Raw genomic sequence first — 22,381 nt, forward strand, 5'->3', positions numbered from 1 at the left:
GCATTTTGGTCACTACATCCAACTAACAAATGAAATTCAATTTAGAGGATTGATTCAAGAAGTGTATCCATGGCTTCTTGTAGCTGAATTTGGGGAAATGCTAAGACCTACTGAGATATGAGGGAACGGTCTGTGAGACTACGGTTGGTTTCTGGAGGGCAATACATATTCAAAATCATTAGCACATATCTTTCCTACCTACTTCGATTATCAAATTTAGATCAAACTTGTCAAAATCAATTTACAAAAAAAAAAAAAAAAAAAACTCAGATATGTAACCTAGCAATCAAACAACATATTTTTCATAGAAATAAATATCACAAATCTACAATTTACATTTTATATAATATTCTTAAATTATATCTTACATTTTCATCTTTAATGGCCATTAACACCTCTTTCTGTCCTATTGTAGTGACACAAAATAACTATAACGTACACACATGGTTAATCGTACCGACAACAATCAATGTTTTTTTTCTAAGAAATATTGATGTAAGTTTAAATTATATAATAAAAAAAGTAAAATAAAATATGAGGGTAAAAATAATCCAAAAACTATTTGACATAATGTATATTTCATAAATGAAAGTTAAGTATATAAACTCCATCTACTTGTTGGAGATCAAACTTATGAAGGAAAATCGTCATTTGCAGAGTAGAGGATAGAGGACGAAGCGTTTCTACAATTAGCAGATGTGCTTTCTGGACTGGATTTGACAAGAAATATTAACAAGAAAGAAGATGTTATTTTTGTTGCTTTAAAATAGGATCATTGATGAAGATCCTAGTCGTAGTGAAGCAATTTGTGACGGAGAAACGTTATGAAACGATGCATAATGAAGTTGGTATAAATGTATATTCATTTATAGTAAAAGGAATAATAATATTTTGAAATTTTTTTAAGATGTAAGTTGTTAATCATAGTATGAACAAACCTCTATAATAAGATATTTTTTCCGCATTGAATAACAACTATCATACGAGTTTGTTTCTTATTTTCCAAATAGTCAGCAAACTGTTGTGCATACCCATCCCAGAGTGTTACATTTATTTGTTTGCTTCTACAAAAGCCAAAAACATAATAAATATACAATATAAAATGACATTATAAAGTAAAATTTGACACAAAATTTCGAAAAGTGAACATACTCTAGATCTTCCAAGCTCAAATTGACTCTCTTTGATAATTTATTTTTCTTGTTCATAAGGGTTTCCATTGGGAAGCATGTCACAACATCTCCAATAACATCTATTATATAAGATAAAAAATGGAAGATTAGTATAAAAGTTTCGTTATGGTGAGTGATGGTAAATAACAAAATATCGTTATATAGATCGTTAGATTGTAACATATAAACTAACCAACAGGTGTGTTCTCAATAAAAACACCATCCAAAATGGCGTTGAAGTTTGCCAAAGAGAATCCATAAAGTAATCCAGTCCACTGACTGCATGGTGTAACTTTGGTTGTGATATAAATATTGATTTTGTTTTCATTATCAACAAAACTATTTTCGTTTTGATTAATACCAAGTTGTGGATTTTGGATGTAGTAACAACCATCCTCATGAAACAAACTTTAAAATCTTTCAACCTATCTATTAGTAACCTCTGTCTCGATCTTCCTTCCCTAAATGCACAGTTATATATTGTTATATGTGGTTCGAATGAAATTGTAAGAAAATTCATAAAAAAATGTTATTATATGTTCATCAATGAGAATCATATTAGTTTTATAAGTCTTTGTTGAAGATCCATAAGCAAGATGTTTCATGAGACAGATTATTCTTACTCTCATGGTAAATTGACTTTTTGAAACATCAAGTTGGTCTATGAAGGTAATGTTGCTTTGAGCCATGTTTCTGTTTGTGAAAAAACTAATGATTGTTAAACACATGTGACCCAACCAAGTAATTAATATGGACCCAACCAAGTAATTAATATGGACCGGGTAAAATAGGAAAAACAAGAACAATTCAAAATCATAGGATCGAAGTGAAAATATAGTTTTAGGGACGAAATTTATAACTTTTGACATAACTCAAGGACGCCGAATGTGATTTAGTCTAAAACACATAATGTAGACAGTCTTTTGTATGTAATCAAAATCAAAATTATAAAAATAAAATAAAATTCTTATCATCCAAATATGAATGATGTTTTTGTTTGTGAAAAAACTAATGATTGTTAAACACATGTGACCCAACCAAGTAATTAATATGGACCGGGTAAAATAGGCAAAACAAGAACAATTCAAAATCATAGGATCGAAGTGAAAATATAGTTTTAGGGACGAAATTTATAACTTTTGACATAACTCAAGGACGCCGAATGTAATTTAGTCTAAAACACATAATGTAGAAAGTCTTTTGTATGTAATCAAAATCAAAATTATAAAAATAAAATAAAATTCTTATCATCCAAATATGAATGATGTTATATATACTTTTAAAAAACCTCATAATGCAAACTTGACAATAAAGTAAGTATAAATAGTTTTTGTTGATGCTCATCAGAAAACATATCAAGCAGTAGAAGGGGGCATCAGTGGTAGGGGTAGGGGTATTTCAGGTAAAGAGAATGTATACATAGATGTTGTTCCGCCCTCATTCATCATGCAAATAAAATTCAATGTAGAAGAGTATTTTTTTTTATATGGTGTATAGAAATATACCAGTTCCATTCATTGATATATACCATTGTATTTGATTCATGATTACATTTGATAACCCTCACATATTAAGAACATCGATTACACAAGTTTCAGGAATGTTGCAAACAGAGGATATAACGTTGATTATACACAGACTCGTAAACAAACATAGGTGAACACATTAAAAAATCGATATAAAGGATATAATTTTGTTTTTGTAACTAAATGAATGAAACTAATATGCTTAAAGTAGATTGATTAATTTTTTTATGACCTCTCAACAGAAATACAGTAATAACAGGTAATAAGAACAAAGTAAATGCAAGAATTTGGAGAAGAAGAAGGAGAACAAAGTAAAGAAAGAACCTGGTAAAAGAAATCGGAGAAGAAGACCGCTGAAGAAAACACTGTAAATCGTAGAACACAATCCAAAATCCTAAGAATAACAACTTTAATGTAATCATATATATATATATATATATATATATATATATATATATAGGGTGTTTTTGAATAAAAAAAATCATTATCTTCCAAAAAAATTGGGATCCTAAGATATTATCTTGGAGATTTTCGGCTATTCATTTGGAAAAAAAAGAAGATATCAGTTATACCGATTCAAAATTTTAAATTAATTGACTTGCTTATTTAATGAGTTTTAAAATTCAAACCAATATCTCAAATTGATTCATTTTATGTGGGATATATTGGGGGATAAATTATGAATAATATTGACCTTAATTTTGACACTAAAATATTTTGTTGATTTAATGGGATCTGATTAGATTTTATAGGTTAATAACTAAATTATTGATATACTTATTTAATGAGTTTTTTCAAAAAAAAAAAGAGTTAAACGGATTTGAATTTTAAAGCCAAAAGCTATAAATAAGAGAGTTAAATTAGGAACATTATTAATTAGAGAAACTGATATCTCGTATATAAATAGAATGATATGCTGATAACATAGTTGTTGAATTTAAAGATTCTATAATTATTAAAGATTTTATAATTAAATGTAATTGTGTTTGAATTTTTTTTTTTGGGAAGATGATGTCAGCAATTTGATCTAAGGGTGAAAAACATAAGATTGAAATACAATCATTGACCCTGATTGCTTCATTGCTGAATTAAGGGTTCTCTTTTAATAATATTTAGAGATGTCATTATTTGATATTTCATATAATTGAAAGATATACCAAATTACATTGATGATATACTAAAATAATTCAAAGTTGCCAAAACTAATGCAAAGTTCTTGCGAACACCAAATAAATAAGAACAAACATAAAAGCTAGCACTTATATTCATAATCAATTTAAAATAAACCAATCATGATTTAGAAAAAATCTCCATTGATGATATACTAAAATTAAATCCATATAACATTTAACATTCTATAAATTATATTATATGACTTTATTTGAATAAATGAAACAATTGTCAATATTTAATGCAATGGAAAAAACGGTATATTGGTTGTCAATATATGTTTAAATTAGATAACCTTATTATGGAAGGAACGTCTAATTAAAATGTTTATAATTATATAACAATATCATAACTATATGAGACGAGGAAAGTCTTTCAACTAATAAAACAAAAAATGTTGTCTACAAAGAGGTCCTTCAATGATTATAGATATTTATCGTTTTCAATGTATTTTCTACACATTTCAATAATACCAATAACCATATATTTTTTTATGATCATTATGCAATATCTGTAGACAATTATATGTTTTTTATGCGTTTAACGTGGGCTATAATCTAGTTGAATATAAAAGTGTGAGGTTTTAAAAATAACCATCTGATCTTGGTGATGTATTTAATTGAGATATTTATAGGTGTAATACATGTACGATAATTACAATTAAATATTTGTTAGAATAAATTAACAATATGACCAATCATATAATGCTTAGTTCTTTGATAGATTATTCATAAAGGTTATAGATGAAATGCTCAAATATCCATAACACACCAAGGCTCGACGTTTATATTTTTGGGACCATTAGGTCACATATTTTCCAAATACACTAACCATTATAACTTTTTATTACTTTATTTTCGACTCAACTTTCCATATTATCTTTCAATATTGGAAGTTTTTGTTATTATGAGTCGATCCTAACTTCTAGTAACAATCAATGATGAAAAATTCTCAATTGTTACACATGTAACCTAACATATTCGCTTAATGGTTAATTAATATCAATATGAGTTTCACATAGCACAAATAAAGCAACATTCAGGCAACAAGGCATCATAAAGATTAGAAAATTCTAACATGCAATTCCTAAAGATCCTTAGCCTACACACTATCATGCATCTCTAACAGTTCACATATGAGACACAAAAGGCATTTCTCCTAAGCAGTCGTTTCTAGCATGCAACCCTGAGCAGATCCCTATTCTAACTTCTAGCATGCATATCATATTATAACGCATATAACATATCAACATGTATGAGTATTTTGGGAATCACTTACTTGAGCTCCGACTTATTACATGCATCACATCCTTTTCTTTTCGTAAAAACTTTTCAAAAAATGTTTGTGTAAAAAGAAATCCTTTAGTTCTTCGTATGAGTTCAGACACACTATAGAGTGCTCCCGAATCCCTCAAACTAAGGCTATGATACCAACTCGTAACATTCCAACTTTCAAACCAAAATTTTCATTTAATTAATAAAAGCATTTGTTCCAATTACAACTTCAAAGATCTAAATAAGACCATTTAAATCAAAACATTTATCAGAGTTTAGACATACGAGTTATTAAGTGCGGAAATCTCTAATGAACGCGATACAATCAAGCTGCACCCTTCCTTCGTTACCATAAAACCTGAAACAATTTAAACTTAAAACCGTAAGCATAAGGCTTAGTGAGTTCCCTAGGATACCACATACCAATACGGGTCTCTCCTAATAATATAACGGGTCAACGGGCCTCACCCAACATTTATAATGGGTCTCACCTACGGTCCTCACCCAACATACATAAAATACATGCAAGTTTCATAAAAAAAAAACCTAGTATCCTATATAGTATATAGGACTCGCATGAACTACTCAACAGAAGCTCAACAATAACCTCGACAACTAAACAACTAACCCAAGTTACCTAAAGTCAAACCGAGATCTGTCTTAAGTAAAAATACTTAATTCTACCCAAGTTTGACCAAAAATCAAACTAGTCAAAATCCGATGGTCAAAGTTAACGATCAATCATACAAACCACTGCGTCGTGGCAAGACCTTGGCAATGTCGTGGTCTAGCTCAGATCAGAAGATCACGATGAATCTCCCCACCATGAGGTGGTCAGTCCTTGACCATGCTGTAGTCTGTCTGGCAAATTCAAATCCTTATTCGGCTCTTAATCTGATAAGTCAACTACTAATACTTTCTAGATAGCTTCATGACACCCTATTGGTTTATAAAAATCATAACGTTATGGACATGGATGTCCAATACATATCCTTCCCAAACTAGGTCAAAATGGTAAGAAATGGGGTTAAAACCCCATGCATGGCACCAAAACAACATGGGAGTCCAAATCTAAAACATATAGTACTATTGGGACCTCAGTAATCAATAAAGGTGCAAACTTTATTACAACCACTCACTCAAAACTCATCAAATGGACCAAACTAGCTTAAAATCTAGATATGCAATAATTGAACCACAAAGATTGAGTCCAGAAGACTTACAATGGTCTATGGGATGCTTAAAGGAATTGCTTGATCTTGCTAGATGGTCCCTTTCACCACAAATAATTTCCTTATTTCTTTAATAGCCACCAAGAAGCAAAATGAGCTAAAAAAACAACAAGACGAGGCTAGGGTTTGTTTTTTTATGCACTTAGAGGTGATGGAGGCTGAGGGTGGAGGAACATTAACCATCACATCCTTTAAATAGGGCAAAAGGCCCGATATCTAAGGTTTTGAACCCGACCCTCCACCACACAGTAATGAGGGGATGACCATGTCGTGGTCATTCAATGACGTGTCCCACGCCGCGGTCCAGGACCTACTACGTCGTGGTGTCGGGAAAACCCCAAAATCACAACATTGCAAAAGCACAAGACTTTATATGGAATCCAAAAATTATAAAAAAAATTGCTTGATCTTGCTAGATGGTCCCTTTCACCACAAATAATTTCCTTCTTTCTTTAATGGCCACTAAGAAGCAAAATGAGCTAAAAAAAACAACAAGATGAGGCTAGGGTTTGTTTTTTTATGCACTTAGACGTCATGGAGGCTGAGGGTGGAGGAACCCTAACCATCACATCCTTTAAATAGGGCCAAAGGCCCGATATCTAAGGTTTTGAACCCGATCCTCCATCGCGCCGTAGTGAGGGGATGACTACGCCGTGTTCATTTAATGACGTGTCCCACGCCGCGGTCTAGGACCTACAACGTCGTGGTGTCGGGAAAACCTCAAAATCACAACATTGCAAAGCACAAGACTTATATATGGAAATCCAAAAACTATAAAAAAAAATTATGTAATGGACAAAAAAATAACTTTAAAATATAGTAAATGACCAAAACTGTAACTTATTAAATACAAATAATTTAACTTTAAAATTATAAATGATGAAAACTATCGGAACAAATTATTTATGAGAAGAAGAAGTATAAATATAAAAATCTGATATGACCATAATGTAATATTTCCAAAGAGACTCTTATTTTATAATTTGTTTTGCATGCTTGAAAATATATAACTTAATTTGGTTTTAGTTATTTTGGCTCTAAAAATAATAAATGGGATGAATAGTAAACTTATCTCACAAACTCAATCTCATAATATATATATATATATATATATATATATATATATATATATATATATATATATATATATATATATATATGGGCTTGGGGAGTATGTGACTGTTATGCACTTAATATTAAGTATACAACCATCAAAAACTACATAGTTTTAACAAGATACAATCAAATCTCTATACCATCTTTCTTGCATCCTCTATTAGAGTAGATGATAGGCTTTGTACATAATTTTATGGATTTTTAAAACTTTAATTTTCACCACAAACCGTGTATAAGAATACTTTACCAACTACCTGTAGGTTTTCATATAGAAATTTAATATAGGAAACTATAAGGAGATATTGAAACTATTCATTAATAAACCCAATAATATTCTTACCGTAACCCATCAAAAAGAACCATGAAAGTATACATAGGGTCGGTGTCGAAGGAAGTTATGAAGCCTATTAGAGGTCTAGTAAAACAACACATTCGAAATACATAGATGTTGGGATAAATCATGAAATTTGAAATAATATGAGTTCAAAAACAATATAAAAAACCTAATGATGAAAGAAAATTATGTTTTTAATCAAAATGAAGTCAATTTTGATGGTTCTATACATAATATTACATACATAACAACCACATATTCACTTTTCATATATATATATATATATATATATATATATATATATATATATATATAAGTATGATCAAGTAGGAACTCGAAAAGGATAATTTGGTACCTATATAGATAATTTGAGGGCAAGATTGATTGTTTGGAGGATACAAATGACAAATGCAAAAAGATTAAAAGAAAAAAGAAAAAAGAAAAGGATAATTCGGCCATGTGGCCTCTGCAGGAGCTGACACGTGCCTCCACCCTCCAACATGACAAGTGTCAAACCCTTATTGGTTGAGTTTTTTTTCTTCTTTCACCCACTTAGTTTTTCGGCCATAATTTTTTTTCTCTGAAAAAAAATATCTGAAAAAACCAAAGTTCTTAAAATTTAATTCTCTACAAAATGAGCACAATCATGAAATTTTTATTTTTTTTATATTTATAAAAAAGCCAGAATTTTTTTTTATCTAAAATTATAAAAATTTAAGGAATACTTGTACTCATTATTCTAATGACTTTGTAAATTGTTTTTTTTTTAAATAAGGTTTTTAGATACCAAACTTGATTTTAAAACATTATTTTTTTTTAAAAAATATTTACATAATATGATGCAAATAGAGATGATTCAAAATATTTATAATTCAATATGTTTATGATCTAAAAATATTTTGATTCAAATATTTAATGATCATTAATTATTATATTTTTTATGATTCAAAAAATATAATGATCCAAATATTGTAGTGAACAAAAACTTTATTTAATTCAATATATTATGATCCAAATTAATATAATCCAAAAATATATGATGCATAATATCGTTATGATTCAAAATATTATGATTCAAAATTTTATAATCCATAAATAATATAATTCAAAAAAAGTATGAACCGAAATTATTATGATCCTTAATATTCTTTTTATTTAAAATTTTATAATTTTTAAACATTAAAAAAGTTAAACCGATATTAAGTTTAAAAAATAATAATAATAAAACAAAAAAAAAATAAAAAAATAAAAACAAAAGAAAAACGAAAAAACCCTACTATCTTCATGTATGTAGTAAATTTAGTAAAAGAAAAAAGAAAAAAAAAATTTAAATAAAAAGAAATGAAAAAAATAAAAACGTTAAAATAGAGCATATATCTATTTAAAAAAATTGATTTTTTTAACGAAAAATAATAAAAAAGACGAAAAAAACCAAAATAAATGAAAAAGAAAAGAAAAACTCATTTAAATGACGTTCCATAGACGTTTGTCGTACATGATTATTCTCTTGAGTCCGTATTACGTTCCATGCACGTGCGTCGCGTGTGAACGCGTTACGACCAAGTAAATGAGTATGACGTTTGTGCCAGTGGCGAAATGATTGGTAGAGAATAGTCCCACGGTTCCTACTAATTTTTGGATTCCTACCGGATCCAGACTATATATATATATATATATATATATATATATATATATATATATATATATATATATATATATATATATATATATATATATATATATATATATATATATACTTAAGTTATTTTATTTTAACTAATTATTGTGTGGACGTATGAACAATGCTATTCTTTAAGAATGATAAATAAAATATGTTGTTTGATAATATAAATACGTTCAATCTTACATAACTATTGTCATCAACACACATTCTCACCAATTAAATCTTCTATAAGGTTATTATACATTTATTATTATTATTATTCTCATTTCTGTCAGAATGTTGTCAGAATGAAAATGAGTGAAAAACGATGTGTGAGAATAAAAATAAATAATAATTAGCAAGAATGCATGAAAATGACGATATTTTTGTAAGGTTGAACGTAGCTCTCTCTCTCTCTCTGTGTGTGTGTATGTGTGTGTGTGTGTATATATATATATATATATATATATATATATATATATATATATATATATATATATAGTTGGAAAGATAAATATAATCTAATCCAATATTACTTCAATTCACTTATGTTACAGACGAGACTTATCAATCGTTTTTTATTTTTTATTTATTTATTTACTTTATTTTTTATTAAATGTCTTTTTTAGTGTCTAAAAGGTTCAAATGAAGGTTGTCAATATCGGAATCGTGCGTAGGATCGTTTTTGGGTTTACAAGATCGAGATCATAATTAGAAGATTCTACAAAATAAAACATAAATTTAACTTATAATTTAAAACATGAAAATATATCTAAGATTCTGTTTTCCTTTCATAAACTATAAAAACTTCAATACATTAGATACAATTCACAACACAAAATGATAAATGGTAAATTGATAAATGATAAAAGTGATAAAAGACATAAAATAGTAAATTCATTTTTTTTTTCAAAAAATAAGAATAAAAATTCAAGGGAATGTAGGCTCAGATTGGATCGGATCCCGATTCTACAATTCTACCTACGATTCTATGATCCTACCTACGATTCTACCCCAAATATTATCCGTATACGATACGACTCGTTTTTCATACCTAGGATCGTAGGATCATACGATCCTACGATCAAGATCGCAATTTTGGCAGCCTTGGTTCAAACACCTATATTCTATGTAACGTGAGCAAAATCGAAATTGAAAACCAAAACCCGATAAAATCAAATCCGAAAACCAAACCCAAACCATATGTTTGGTTTTGGTTTTTTAAAACCGAAAAAATCAATTGGAGTACTTTACAAACCGACCCGAAAACCGAACTAATCCAATATGTAAAACCAAACTAAAAACGACTTATGAAACCGAAATTGACCAAAAATTGTGTATTTTTTAAAACTTAACATAAACATGTTTTATTTTTTTATGAAACTTAGGTTTGGGTTTATAACTTAGAGTAAAATTAGAAGCATGTCCATCTCCTTCTCAACTCTCGGCATTTGTAAGGCTATCCGGTGCGAGCAACGCCCCACCGACGTTTTTCTGATATGACACAAAAAAAATGGCGTTACCACGGCATAAACACCGCCCCCTTCACCGTTTTTGCGCGTTATAGGCTTGGCGTTGCTTCCCGTTACCACAACAACCTCCGACGTTCCTAAATCCGATAAAAATGTCGGTGGGGCGTTGCTCACACAGGATAGCCTAACCCAAACCCACGAACCCGATAAATCAAAATCCCCGACTTAGATTATCAAACATACTTTGTCGGTGTTTTGGTTGTAAATTTGGTGGTTTCCATTCACATTATTACTTATCTTATTAACATTTTATTTTTTAATTTTTTAGTATGTTCATCTATAATTTTAACTTTTGTGACACCAGTCAAATTTTGGTCAAAAATAAATTGATCAATAATCGTAATTGGGATGAACCAAGTAGTAGAGTTTGTAACATGGTTTCCAAAAACATAAAGAACACTGAAATCCGAGTTATAACGAAGAAGTTATGACCAATCGAAAATCCGCGATAAAACCGGCAAAACACTGTTCAGTGTAAAAAGTGAATTTTCGATAAAAGGCTTTTTAGCCTTAACAATCTAAATGAAACTTGTAGAATATGTTAAACCGAGAACGTTCATAAAAAAAACGTAAAAATCTGACTTCGTATGAGGAAGTTATGATTTTTCGAAGTTTCGGTTTAGCAGTAGACAACTAAAAATTCGAAATATAAATCGATCGATATGTAGCCGACGCAACTTAAACGAGAATCGAAGGTCTCGTCAAAAGTAGCACAACGGTAAAAAGACAGACGAAAACGGTATGAAGAAGTTATGAATTTTTAACGGATTTCCTGTCCCGATCTGTTAAAAATAATAATATTAAAAATAAATTCAAAATCAGCCGACGAAGTCTAAACAAAAGTCGTAGAGTATGATTTTACCTACACGTGCATATAAAGAACGTCAAAAACAGAGCTCGTATGCGAAAGTTATGATTTTCGCAAGTTTTTGGCACAAAAATCAAGAAAATGTTGAAAACCGGGAAATTTCGCATGAGTCATCCTCGGACACGTCATCTTCGCATGCAGCCTCCACGTGTTCGCTTCTCATTGGACTGCAGCCTCGCGTGGCATCTCCTGATTGGTCTAAAGTCATCATCCTCTTTCCCTATTGGACCGAAGTCCGGTCCACTTAGAAGCCCCCACCTGTCCGAAGCACGTGCCTCGCACCGGGTCCGAATCCGCACCGCCTTCGCCGAAGCTGCCGCGTGTCCTGCTGACTCACCTCTTCGCCTCGCTAGGTGGCTGCTGACTCGCCTTCGGACCGCACCCTCGCACCCCTATATAAAGGGTGCGAGACTTCTCGGCTAAGAAGGATTTTTCACCCCTAAATTCTCCATTTTGCACCATTTCACCCCCTAGAATTTCTCACGACCCCCAAGGCCCCGGTATCGTGTCTAAAGCCCGAAGCAAGCCCCAGAGCCCCGGAATTCTCGAGAAGTTATCCTCTCTCCAGTCGAAACTCTGCCCGATTTGAGCCGGTTTCTCGTCAAGCAAACTCCTTTTCGTGAAACGAAACGCTACCCAAATCACCATCTAACAAGTGAGTTCATACCCCCGTATTTTCATAATTTCTATTGTTTTAAAAGGGGGGGGGGGGGAATACAAGCATAACACAAGAACTTTGTGTTATAAAATCATGATTTCAAATCATGATAAAACAACATTAAATCATCCAAAAATACTCAAAACATAAAACTCTTTTATAATCTTATGTTTTTCCCCCAAATTCATATTTGTATATATATATATATATATATATATATATATATATATATATATATAAGATTTAAAAGGCTTAGGACTGATAACTCATTCTGGGTCCTTTTCCTTGTTTGGATGTGGGCTTATAGTACCGGTTATTTGTCCGAGTGTCGTTTAAATTTTACTTATATATACAATTGTGTATGTATATAAATATAAAAGTTATTTCATCAATTCAAATACCTTTGTAACACGTTGAACAAGGGGTTACATGCTAAATACAGTTAAATACAGATTCAGAAAGTACATATAAATTATAATAGGTATAATTTATGATACATAGAACAATAATTCATGATTCAAGCATACTAGAATACACTGTTTTACAAGAAACAAGGGTTTTTATTCAGAACAAATCAAGGGTTTATACTTGTCAAATACATGTTCGGAATACTAATTCAAGAACATACTATCAATCATTTATTTCAGAATGATTGGGTTTTCATAACTAATATACATGTAACGTTTATATGCTTTTTTTGAGACATTCAATTCAGGTTGTTTAATTCATTTTAGACAACCAATGTAAAGCCCTGACATTATAACCAGAATCTCCAACCTCGGGGATCGAAACAAGTTGTGTGTAGATCTATATCGGGATTGACAACCCCGCACTCAGGCTGCTAGCTACAGTCCGGTATACACGCCAATTAGTGGGTGGCAATTGTTATCAACAGTTTAAACGCCCACAAAGCGTTTGTTTCAGGCCATCCGTCATAGTATGGTTATAATAACTCATTAAAAAGATATTTACAATACGTTAGTGTATAAACAACTAAACGAAAGTACACCTTCAAAGTACCAGTTTACAAAATACAAAATACAATGGTGCAATACAATTTTCAATAACAGCTGGTGGAGCCAGGCACACTCTCAGTTACATGTTTTCATAAAGGAATACAAATACAAAACATTAATACAAAGAGAACGGTTTATGGGATTAAACCACTTTTACAAATGGGAACCTAGTCATTTACTTTCGGTAAACTAGTATAACATAAAGGACCTTTAGTGGTTAATTCTATAATTCCTTAGTTGCTACATCATAGTTATACATAAGCAATATCCGATTGACAGTGAAATGTGTGACTTCCGCCTTACTTCCTGTTCCTTGTTTGGTTGTGGACTTAGGGCAGATACACCCATTTAACTGTCCATTCGATATTGGGTTATATATAATCAGTATAAACTAAGTAATTACAGAGGGAAACTATTGAGGTTATCAGTTAATCACCTCAGGAAATATAAGATTTCCTGGAGAAACCAGTGAACTTATCCAAAGAACTTAGGGTATACTTAACAGAACTAAAATACTTATGAACTCACCAGCTTAAATGCTGATCTACTCTTTCCAAATAACTTGTATTCTCAGGAATCCAGTAGACAGGTACACTCCCGAAGCTTTTGAGAAGACTACCTAGTACCGTACCGCGACTCTTGTCTTATACTGTACCTACTTTAGTGTTTGAATATGTAATGTTTAAACACTTATGTAAAACTTATACTTATTAATGCATTGGTTGTTTGTACTTTGATTACTATATTGCATGTGTTGTGATACTTACCTGAAGTCCTCCGCCCCCGAACGTTTCCGCCGTTCCGGTTTGGGGGTGTGACAGATTGGTATCAGAGCAGTGTTTATAGTGAACTCAGTATATCAGTCATAAAAGATATACAACTATAAACCCATTGGGATAAAAACACTCTGACCAAGAGTTATACTTTAAAAATATAACAATATTTTATAAAAGTATAAATACATGCAGAGTATATATACTAGAATAAGTATCACAAGAAGAACAAAACAAAAGTATTTGGATGTTGGACATTGTAGTTAAACCTAGACAGTGACGTAATCATATCTGGGATCAATATAGCCTGATCAACTATATTCATCCGAGATATGACCAACATGTGTTTGGGGAGTGATTGTAGTGTTGCAATTGGTCTAAAACTTACCTAAGCACCAGAAGAATTCTAGAACCAAACATAAGGATTAAAATACTATGGGAGTATTTTAGGATGCTATAACAAGAAGACTGAAAACTTGTCAAGTTCTTATATCTAGAAGTCCAATAATCAAACTCATAACTAAAATAACATGGAGGTATTTTACATACCTTTGGGGAAATGTTAAAAAGATCTTTTCTGATAAATCTATAATTACTAAGTGGATACGTTAAGGTTATATATAGCCGAGATTTTATAGACTTAGAATATGTGATTTTCACTCTACTTCCTTTTCCTTGTTTGGATGTGGTTTTAGAGTTGGATTACTTATTCAAAGGTCTATTTGATCTGGATTATATATAATCGGTACACACCATGTGATTATAGAAGAACCAGAAAGGATCACCTTCGTAAAAATTTAAATTTTCTCATAGATTCTTTAGACATTCCCATTCTCGTATAAACCTGTTAGATAAACATAGTTACTCCAGCAATCAATAGAAGAGTCAAGGAGGATCCAACAAAATTTCATTAAGAGAATTCCGAGAAAGAAACAGATGACAAGTAAATAAACTATAGAAATCATGTAGTGCCCTTACCCTATTAAGGACACCAATGAGAGATTCGCATGAACTTCCGAGATTCAAAATCTTCATTACGAAGTAATGGGGATCAGTGTCAGAATCGGAAGTAAGACAACTCAGGAATTCAATATACCTACAGAGGAGAAGGACACCCTATATATACCAGGAGGAAACAAATCATTACCACTCAGAATAGAACAGAGGACAAAGGAAAACCACGCATGATTCATGTGAAGTGTTTAAGCACCTTTTCATCTAAGTAATAACTAGTAAATCGATTCAACCTAGTGAGTTAGTGATTTCATTACTCACATTAGGTTTTGAGTTTATCCTCTTTTCCGGTCACGGCTAATAACAATAAATCAGATCACGAAATCTTAATTGATAGTGATTACTTCTCAAATTCATAAGTCTATTTTATGTAGACACTGTTATGAATTATTTTCGAAAATTGGGAAACGATATCCACCAAACAAAGGTGACTTAGTTCGGATGATACTCGGTTCATAACCACTCTATAAACTTATTTCTATTCCTTACCAGGACTGCATCATAGGGATGCAGGTCGAATCATTGAGAACAATATAACAAAACGAAAGATTTATACATAGATACAAATGGTTAGAATACATCTAGAGACAACTATCGTCGCTCACGAGCTCATTTTCTTATCATGTAACAGAATCATGCCTCCAAAGAAGTGTAACCAACCCACCAGCGAAACACCAATCCTTCAGATAGATGCGGCTACGTTTCAAGCTGCGGTCACAGCAGCTGTAGCAGCTGTCATGGCACACCTTAATGCTAACAATGCAAATGTTAGTAGTAATGTTATCGGTAACCCCGATCGTGGTGATGGCCAAGTACAACAACGAGCACCTACTTGTAAGGACACCTTGAACCTTAAGCCTAATATCCTGAAACGAAAGTTCGAGAACAAGAAAGGTAGTTGTTCAACTCAAGAATCTAACAGAGGGCAACGAACTAGGGCAGTCAATACCCTCATCAGCCCTGTTATTCTAGCACCGACTAAACCGTATTTAGGAAACCTCCCACACTGCAACAAGTGCAACTACCATCATCATGGAGTTTGCCGAAAGCTGCATTGCAATAGATACAACTTGAAGAGGCATACCGCCCGCTTCTGTAGAACTCCGGTTGAGTTCATCACTTCAACTGCCAAAGTTAGAACCATTCCCATATGTCACCTTTGTGGTGAAATAGGACATTACAAGAGGGATTGTCCAACAGAGAATAACGACGGGGGAGCAGGAGGATTTTGACCCCAATACATGGGAAAGCATCAAAGAACCCTGCTATATTTTGGTACGCTTCCAAACCCCGATAACTAGCTATAATTATGATTACTCTTTCGTTCAAATTAAATCACAACAATTATATAAAATTTGAAACCCTAACAGGTAAGCTATGATGACTTAGTGTATACATAAGGGTCATTTATAATTAAGATTTGTAGACTTAGAGTGAGTAATCCCGCCTCATTTCCTGTTCCTTGTTTGGTTGTGGATTTAGGGCAGGGTTGCTCAGTCAAAGGTCTTACCAATCTTAATTATACATGACTTGTATACACCAAGCGATTATAGAGAGACCTAGTAAGGATAATTTCATGAAAGTTCATAATTTCAAATTATTAGAACCCTCGTATTGGTAGTACCCGCTAATTTCGAATCAAAAAGGGGTTCGTAGAGATAATAACAGAATAAAATCAGAAGCGTTGAAAACTTAGGTACATAGGATATCATCCTAGTAATCATTCGTCCCAGAACGACTTAATATCTATTTCATCGAGAAAATTCTGACATCCTCATTCGACATGGTTTGGACTAGCCCTTACCATGTGAAAATTCTTATGCTGTATAAGAGAACTTTTCCTTAATCAGTTGTAAGATGAAATTCTTCCAATCCATAACACAAAACCCTTAGGTTGTCTCTCATTTCAAAACTTCAGAAGTACCCATACGAAGGGTGCCACGCCATTCTAGCCTACTCAGTAGACAAGAAACTTCAAACAAAAAGCATCGAAGTAGTCATAGAAGTTAGTAACTACCGAAGTACCTCAATAGATCTCATAGGAAAATCATTGTACCGCAGGTCAAGTTCAAGAATAGAGACTAAGAACTCATTAAGTTAATCTATCGCTGCTAAGTGTATACACGAGAGTGGTATATAAGTTAGACTTAACAAGATTAAGGAGGTGTGATTCCGCCCTATCTCATGTTCCTTGTTTGGTTGTGGACCTGGGGCAGAGTCACCCATCCGAACGTTTTGTGAAATCTAAATTATATACGACTTGTATACACGAGGTAATGGTGGATGAGCCAAGTATGAGTCTGATCATGAACTTCGGAGCAAACGCCAGCATCATGTATTCTACCAGGTGGAATTCAACATGGGACCACGACAGTGGGTCGAGCTACTAAATGACTACGAATTCGAAATTCGTTATCATCTCGACAAAGCCAATATAGTAGCTGACACCCTAAGTCGGAAAGAGTACCCAGGTCATAGTGCCAATCATTGACTATGATAACCCATTCAAATCTCTCCACACAAAGTAAGGAGGCTCAACAGGAAGCCTTGAAACCTGAAAATGTGGCAAGTAGAGAAGATAACTAGAACGTGTGAGTGTACGGTATGCCAATATTTGTTATCCCTACTGAGATAATAGAATCATCTCCCAGTTCAGGCAGTCACTCAAAAATCTCTAGGAACCAGAGTAGTCATGATTCTATGTGATCGACTATGGTAAAGAATGGGATACCCATTTACCAATTAGTCGAGACCTTTATCACGCTAGCATTCAAGTTGCTTCATTCGAAACCTTCTGTGGTCATAAGTGCAGATCCTATCTGCACTGGACTAAATTAGGTAATACGCAACTAACTAGAGGTCCAATTTCCACACATCACCCTCACTGATCTGGAATTCATCCGAGAAACTACCAAAAACAAAATACGAATCATGAAGCGACATAAACCTTCCAGAGTTAATCAGAGAAGCTACGGCTTCGATAAAAGAAAACCCTTGGAATTCCAGGATTGATGACCTTGTCATATGAAGGTCTCACCCTGGAAGGACAAGATACGCTTGAGAAAGCGTGGAATACAAAATTCAAGGTACAGAAGACCATTTGAGATTCTTACCAGAATCGGTCTTGTACTTTTAAACTTAAACCACCACAAAAACTTAATAACATTCATCCCATCTTTCACATATCTAATCTAAAGAGGTGTATATCCGATAAAACACTTGTTATTTCACTCAATGAAATCAAGTTAAATAAAAGTCTACACTTTGTAGAAGAACCAATGAAAACCATGGATAGGGAAGTCAAAAGAACCAAGCAAAGTCTTATCTCGTTAGTGAAGGTTCGATGGATTACAAACCAAGGACCTGAATTCACTTGGGAAGAAGAGATTAGACCTGGTCCATGAGTATCACTTTAGACTTAATTTCGGGACGAAATTCCCTCTAACGGGGGATAATGTGACACCCGTCAAATTTTGGTCAAAAATAAATTGATCAATAATCGTAATTGGGATGAACCAAGTGGTAGAGTTTGTAACAAGGTTTCCAAAAACATAAAGAACACTGAAATCCGAGTTATAACGAAGAAGTTATGACCAATCGAAAATCCGCGATAAAACCGGCAAAACACTGTTCAGTGTAAAAAGTGAATTTTCGATAAAAGGCTTTTTAGCCTTAACAATCTAAATGAAACTTGTAGAATATGTTAAACCGAGAACGTTCATAAAAAGAACGTAAAAATCTGACTTCGTATGAGGAAGTTATGATTTTTCGAAGTTTCGGTTTAGCAGTAGACAGCTAAAAATTCGAAATATAAATCGATCGATATTTAGCCGACGCAACTTAAACGAGAATCGAAGGTCTCATCAAAAGTAGCACAACGGTAAAAAGACAGACGGAAACGGTATGAAGAAGTTATGAATTTTTAACGGATTTCCTGTCCCGATCTGTTAAAAATAATAATATTAAAAATAAATTCAAAATCAGCCGACGAAGTCTAAATAAAAGTCGTAGAGTATGATTTTACCTACACGTGCATATAAAGAACGTCAAAAACAGAGCTCGTATGCGAAAGTTATGATTTTCGCAAGTTTTTGGCACAAAAATCAAGAAAATGTTGAAAACCGGGAAATTTCGCATGAGTCATCCTCGGACACGTCATCTTCGCATGCAGCCTCCACGTGTTCGCTTCTCATTGGACTGCAGCCTCGCGTGGCATCTCCTGATTGGTCTAAAGTCATCATCCTCTTTCCCTATTGGACCGAAGTCCGGTCCACTTAGAAGCCCCCACCTGTCCGAAGCACGTGCCTCGCACCGGGTCCGAATCCGCACCGCCTTCGCCGGAGCTGCCGCGTGTCCTGCTGACTCACCTCTTCGCCTCGCTAGGTGGCTGCTGACTCGCCTTCGGACCGCACCCTCGCACCCCTATATAAAGGGTGCGAGACTTCTCGGCTAAGAAGGATTTTTCACCCCTAAATTCTCCATTTTGCACCATTTCACCCCCTAGAATTTCTCACGACCCCCAAGGCCCCGGTATCGTGTCTAAAGCCCGAAGCAAGCCCCAGAGCCCCGGAATTCTCGAGAAGTTATCCTCTCTCCAGTCGAAACTCTGCCCGATTTGAGCCGGTTTCTCGTCAAGCAAACTCCTTTTCGTGAAACGAAACGCTACCCAAATCACCATCTAACAAGTGAGTTCATACCCCCGTATTTTCATAATTTCTATTGTTTTAAAAGGGGGGGGGGGGGGGGGGAATACAAGCATAACACAAGAACTTTGTGTTATAAAATCATGATTTCAAATCATGATAAAACAACATTAAATCATCCAAAAATACTCAAAACATAAAACTCTTTTATAATCTTATGTTTTTCCCCCAAATTCATATTTGTATATATATATATATATATATATATATATATATATATATATATATATATATATATATATATATATATATATATAAGATTTAAAAGGCTTAGGACTGATAACTCATTCTGGGTCCTTTTCCTTGTTTGGATGTGGGCTTATAGTACCGGTTATTTGTCCGAGTGTCGTTTAAATTTTACTTATATATACAATTGTGTATGTATATAAATATAAAAGTTATTTCATCAATTCAAATACCTTTGTAACACGTTGAACAAGGGGTTACATGCTAAATACAGTTAAATACAGATTCAGAAAGTACATATAAATTATAATAGGTATAATTTATGATACATAGAACAATAATTCATGATTCAAGCATACTAGAATACACTGTTTTACAAGAAACAAGGGTTTTTATTCAGAACAAATCAAGGGTTTATACTTGTCAAATACATGTTCGGAATACTAATTCAAGAACATACTATCAATCATTTATTTCAGAATGATTGGGTTTTCATAACTAATATACATGTAACGTTTATATGCTTTTTTTGAGACATTCAATTCAGGTTGTTTAATTCATTTTAGACAACCAATGTAAAGCCCTGACATTATAACCAGAATCTCCAACCTCGAGGATCGAAACAAGTTGTGTGTAGATCTATATCGGGATTGACAACCCCGCACTCAGGCTGCTAGCTACAGTCCGGTATACACGCCAATTAGTGGGTGGCAATTGTTATCAACAGTTTAAACGCCCACAAAGCGTTTGTTTCAGGCCATCCGTCATAGTATGGTTATAATAACTCATTAAAAAGATATTTACAATACGTTAGTGTATAAACAACTAAACGAAAGTACACCTTCAAAGTACCAGTTTACAAAATACAAAATACAATGGTGCAATACAATTTTCAATAACAGCTGGTGGAGCCAGGCACACTCTCAGTTACATGTTTTCATAAAGGAATACAAATACAAAACATTAATACAAAGAGAACGGTTTATGGGATTAAACCACTTTTACAAATGGGAACCTAGTCATTTACTTTCGGTAAACTAGTATAACATAAAGGACCTTTAGTGGTTAATTCTATAATTCCTTAGTTGCTACATCATAGTTATACATAAGCAATATCCGATTGACAGTGAAATGTGTGACTTCCGCCTTACTTCCTGTTCCTTGTTTGGTTGTGGACTTAGGGCAGATACACCCATTTAACTGTCCATTCGATATTGGGTTATATATAATCAGTATAAACTAAGTAATTACAGAGGGAAACTATTGAGGTTATCAGTTAATCACCTCAGGAAATATAAGATTTCCTGGAGAAACCAGTGAACTTATCCAAAGAACTTAGGGTATACTTAACAGAACTAAAATACTTATGAACTCACCAGCTTAAATGCTGATCTACTCTTTCCAAATAACTTGTATTCTCAGGAATCCAGTAGACAGGTACACTCCCGAAGCTTTTGAGAAGACTACCTAGTACCGTACCGCGACTCTTGTCTTCTACTGTACCTACTTTAGTGTTTGAATATGTAATGTTTAAACACTTATGTAAAACTTATACTTATTAATGCAATGGTTGTTTGTACTTTGATTACTATATTGCATGTGTTGTGATACTTACCTGAAGTCCTCCGCCCCCGAACGTTTCTGCCGTTCCGGTTTGGGGGTGTGACAACTTTCAACATGTTCTGAATAAACAGATATTAGTTATTACTGATTTCCATATCTTATACTATATATAAAGAATATTAGTAATATCTTGAATTTTAAGAAGTACAAGATACAAAACTTTTTGTATAAATCAATTATGCATAACAAAACCATTAATACTTACCAAAATTTTAAAAACTTGAATTAAAGAAGATTATTAAAAAATTATTTGGAGCAAAATAACAATTTTAAAATATTGAATTCATGAATATAAGTTAATTTATATTTTTTAAACTAGATACATATAATATTTAATTTACATCAAATGTATAAACATACAATATAAATATAAGTTCTAAACATAAATATTTTAATTAAAAATGGTAATTTTCTTATTAAATAATAACTAATAACAAAATCTAATAATTATTTTCACGTAAGAAAATTATTCGCCAAAAAAAACTATTTATCGCCGCTGCTTTGCGCGGACACACATCTAG

This window comes from Lactuca virosa, chromosome 4 (assembly GCF_052849685.1).
Source record: "Lactuca virosa cultivar CGN04683 chromosome 4, Lactuca_virosa_CGN04683_v6, whole genome shotgun sequence".
Lineage (NCBI taxonomy): Eukaryota > Viridiplantae > Streptophyta > Magnoliopsida > Asterales > Asteraceae > Lactuca > Lactuca virosa.